This window comes from Eptesicus fuscus, chromosome 13 (genome assembly GCF_027574615.1).
Source record: "Eptesicus fuscus isolate TK198812 chromosome 13, DD_ASM_mEF_20220401, whole genome shotgun sequence".
In the NCBI taxonomy this organism is placed as follows: Eukaryota; Metazoa; Chordata; class Mammalia; order Chiroptera; family Vespertilionidae; genus Eptesicus; species Eptesicus fuscus.
Window position 1 is genome coordinate 27,112,122 of NC_072485.1, and position 4,784 is coordinate 27,116,905.

The following is a 4,784-nucleotide window of genomic DNA, read 5'->3' on the forward strand; positions in this document are numbered from 1 at the left end:
TTTATATAGAGAGGAAGGGAGAGAGAGAGTTAGAAACATCGATGAGAGAGAAACATCGATCATCAGCTGCCTCCTGCACACTCCCTACTGGGGATGTACCCGCAACGAAGGTACATGCCCTTGACCAGAATTGAACCTGGGACCCTTGAGTCCGCAGGCCAATGCTCTATCCACTGAGCCAAACTGGTTAGGGTGGTATATTTCTTAAAGAGCAATCTTTTTAATTTACTTTTTCTTTAATTATTTTTAAAATATATTTTGAATTGATTTTAGAGAGAGAAGGGAGGGGAGAGAGAGCTGCACCCCCACCAGGGATTGAACCCACAACCTGAGTATGTGCCCTAACCAGGAATTGAACCAGAGACCCTTTTGTACTCTAACCAACTGAGCTACACTGGCCAGGGCCACCCTCCTGGGTTTTCAACACATGGTTTGGGGCTATTTTTAATGAAATTAAATTGTCAAATAGTACATTTTTAATGATTTAGATCCAGTTTACATTCAAGGCAAAACATATATTTATATTTTAGTCAAATAAATATGAAATATTTATATTTTTATCAGATAATTGAAATTTAATTTATACTCGGTTCAAAATATATTCACTTGCAAAAACAAATGCCAGTTGAAATAAATACTTAAATGTAAAGAATACAAGTATGACATCAGAGGAATACAGGTGTGGTTTAATAAGTCTAGATGAATTGGGACCTATAAAACCTAAAAGTTGGAAAAATCACAAGTAAATGATCTGAAAACAGCATACTAGGAAAAATATTTCCAATATTTATAAGAAAGGTTTCCATAAATATCTTGAAGGCACTTATAAATCAGTAAGTTTACATTAAGAATTAATCTCCACCTCCCTTTCTTAGGTGTGTGAAAGTGTATTCAGAAAAAATGTGAGTAGCCGAAACCGGTTTGGCTCAGTGGATAGAGCGTTGGCCTGCGGACTCAAGGGTCCCGGGTTCGATTCCGGTCAAGGCATGTACCTTGATTGTGGGCACATCCCCAGTAGTGGGTGTGCAAAAGGCAGCTGATCGATGTTTCTCTCTCATCGATGTTTCTGGCTCTCTATCCCTCTTTCTTCCTCTCTGTAAAAAATCAGTAAAATAAATAAATAAATAAATAAAAGTAAAAAGAAAAAAAGAAAAAATGTGAGTAAAGGAAAAAGAATAATGACATGAAACTAAGCCACAAGATGTATAGAATGAAAATACATACTGTTAAGAACTTTACTCTTCTCCTTTTTAAAAAAAAAATATATATATTTATTTTTATTGGTTTCAGAAAGGAAGGGAGAGGGAGAAAGAGATAGAAACATCAAAGATATAAAAATCATTGATAGGTTGCCTCCTGCATGTTCCTTACTGGTGGTGCTTGAGCATGCAACTAGAGTATGTGCCCTTTGGAATCAAACCTGGGACCCTTCAGCTTGCAGGCTGACACTATCCACTGAGCCAAACCAGCTAAGACCTTTACTCTTCTTAAAGTTCAGTCACAACCTTAAGATAAAAATAAATATATTGAGGAGAAAAAAAAATAATAGGGCAATATAGTGGCGAGCTTAGATACAGAGTCAAGAGTATTATGGAATAAGAATAATGTAGGCGGATGTGAGAATGAGGTCACAGAAAGGGTTAATCTCCATAATGTATTGACCCAGAGTTGTAAGGACCTCTATACCATGTAAACACCTCTCAGTCTGATTCATTTCATCAAAAATGTATTGATTCTTTCTTGTTTTTTGTACTTAGAGGAGGTTAAGACAATGCTTCAGGGAAGTGAATTAGCCCTTTTCAAACTTTTGACCTATGAAGTCATTGTGCTTATTGGGGTGACATTGGTTAATGAAATTATATAGGTTACAAGTATAAATTCTATAATGTCATCTGTATATTTTATTGTGTGCTTACCGCCCAAAGCCAAGTCTCCTTCCATCATCATTTATCCCCCTTCACTCTTCTATACAACTAATTTGTGCTTCAGAATACTGATCCAATGATCCGCAATGTTTTTACATTTTCATTCAAAATATAACTCAGTTCCTCCAGATGGTGCAGCTATTGAGTACTAAAGTAATCTTCAAAGTCAATCAAAATTTCTTTTTGAGCTGAAACCAGTTTGGCTCAGTGAATAGAGCATCAGCCTGCAGACTGAAAGGTCCCAGGTTCGATTCCGGTCAAGGGCATGTACCTTGGTTGCGGGCACATCCTCAGTAGGGGGTGTGCAAGAGGCAGCTGATCGATGTTTCTCTCTCATTGATGTTTCTAGCTCTCTATCCCTCTCTCTTCCTCTCTGTAAAAAATCAATAAAATATATTTTTAAAAAATTTCTTCTTGAAATGTTTTTAACTTTAAAAAGTCCATGGATAGCCTTTGCCGGTTTGGCTCAGTGGATAGATGGGTCCCACATTTGATTCCAATTCCGGTCAAGGGCACATTGCCCAGGTTGCAGGCTTGGTCCCCGTAGGGAGCATGCAGGAGGCAGATGATCAATGATTCTCTCTCATCATTGATGTCTCTCTCTCTCTCTCTCTCTCTCCCTTTCCCTTCCTCCCTGAAATCAATAAAAATAAAAATACCCAAAAATGTCCACGAACAGAAAAAAGCAGATCTTTATCTTAAAACATATACATACCAAGTGCTTATAAACCACTTCAAATTAAGGTCAAGTTTCTGACAGAACTCACAGGGTTTATGATTTGTATCAGAAAATATTTATTTTTAATTGCCTTATAAGAAAAATATTCTGGTGAGAATGAGCTGCTGCAGGCTCAGGCAGAGGCAGCTAGAGGCAGAGGAGGGACAGCTGGCAGGGCTGAGCAGGGCTGGCTGTGCACTGGGTGCCACCTGGGAGCAGGACTGAAGCTTCAGAGCCCAGAAGGAATTCCTAGCTAGCTTTGGAGCTCATACCTCCGGGACCAACGTGGTGGCCTTAGACAACAAGATTGAGCAGGCCTGGTCAAGAATCACCTGCTGTATGCTGTGAGAGAGGAGGCGGAGATCCTGAAGGAGCAGATCTCAGAGCTGGTGGAGAAAAACTCCCGGCTGGAGCGTGAGAACCCCCTCTTGAAGACTCTGGCCAACCCGAAGCAGCTGGAGAAGTTCCAGTCCCATCCGACCCTCAAAGCCAGCTCCTGAAGCCCCAAAATCATCTGAGGCCCCTGATGGATCTGCAGGGTAAGTGGCCCTTCCCTCAGAGGGGGCAGAGCCACTAAACTTGTTCTACCTGGTACTTCCCACTTTGTTTCTGGCTCTCTAACTCATCTCACCTGGAGAACTTTTCACCTAGCATAGGTGGTACCAAGAGATGCCCCAAGGACATGGCCACCTGGGTCTACTCTAGTGGCGGACCCCTGGCAAAGAGCAGGTCTTTGGAGGCTGAGTTGCCTGGCACCTCATCACCCCAAGCTGGTGAGCCTCTAATGCCCCCGCTCCCTGGGGGCTCCCAGGGCCCCGGGGAGTTTTGCTGTGACTGGCCAAGGAGAAAGATAGTTTGACATGTGATGCCACTTTTCTCCTGAAAGTATAAGGGGGTCTGCTTTTCATTTCCATGGACATCTTTAACAGCTTCACCTGAAAATGACTGTTCCTATGAAGAAGCCTTTTGTGTTTGAAGCAGAGGTAGCCTCTCTCTTATCCCCTGCCTCGCCAAAGCAGGGCCACAGATGGGAGAGAGTGAGCCCCGTCAGCCTTCTTTTGGTTAATATGGTACAATGCATGGATTGGGCACAGCTCTGTGTGGCATTATGGCTTTGGGATGACTGCCTACAAAGTTCTGTTTGGTTAGTAATGACAGTTTTGCTAGATAGCCATACATGCGTATATATACCCATAGTCTAGATCTATATGTTAGTGTAGTGAGGCATACATGTACACATACACCTACATTTTGAAGGGCCTTAACAGCTTTGGGGGTATTGAGCAGTCCCTCATATTTTAAGGCTAACTTTTTAGCCTTAACTCTGACTGAGTTCATTTATCGAATTGATCCTGCGTGTCCTTCAGGTTAAGTAAGACTAAAAAGTAAAAGCAGGGAGAGGGCCAGCCTCTGAATGTGTCCACAGATGCCTTGCTCCTGCGATAATTGCCCGTCTGTCCTCTGAAGACATGTGAGGTCCTCTTTTGAATGCCAAACCCACCATTCATTGGCGTTGACTACATAGAATGTGGTTGAGAAAATGTCAGCTGGGACTTCACGTTGTCATTACAAACTTTTTTTAATGTTTGTGGAAAACTTTCAAGTGAAGAAATGATTGGCTTTCTGCTGTCCGTTTGTGGACAAGGGATGAACAAAGCAATGGCTTTGACCTGATGGTGCCTGGGAGACATGCTCAGGGAGCTTGTCTCTAGGAGGTTCTGTGGTAGTGAATACTTGCCACTCTCTGACACTTTATCCTCATGTATGTCTCCATGATTTTGGTTTTGATTTCAAAAATGTAGCTTGAAATTTCAATTAACTTTGCTCTTTTTTCCTAAAAAAAAAAGAAAGAAAAGACAAAATATTTTCCATTATTAAAAAATATTTATAATAAAATAATAAACTCAGGTGGAGCATAGAGGGATTTTAGGGCAGTGAAACCAATCTGTATGATACTATTATGCCTAATGAATGAGAGCCAATCTGTTAAGAGGATAAATGTAGAAGCCAAATCACTCTACAACTTCATTTTCTCTCCTGAACTTCAAGTAGCACAGACATGAGAGATAGCTTTCTTCCTCTGGACTGTCAGACACCATGCACATCGTGACACCCAGATGGTTCCGTGATACTTACCATTC

General features: G+C 41.3%; 1 pseudogene; it reads left to right on the forward strand.

Moving 5' to 3' along the window:
* Positions 1 to 659: 659 nt before the first annotated feature.
* LOC103305045 (TSC22 domain family protein 3-like) lies at positions 660 to 4,317 on the forward strand (annotated as a pseudogene).
* The last annotated feature ends 467 nt before the right edge of the window (positions 4,318 to 4,784 follow it).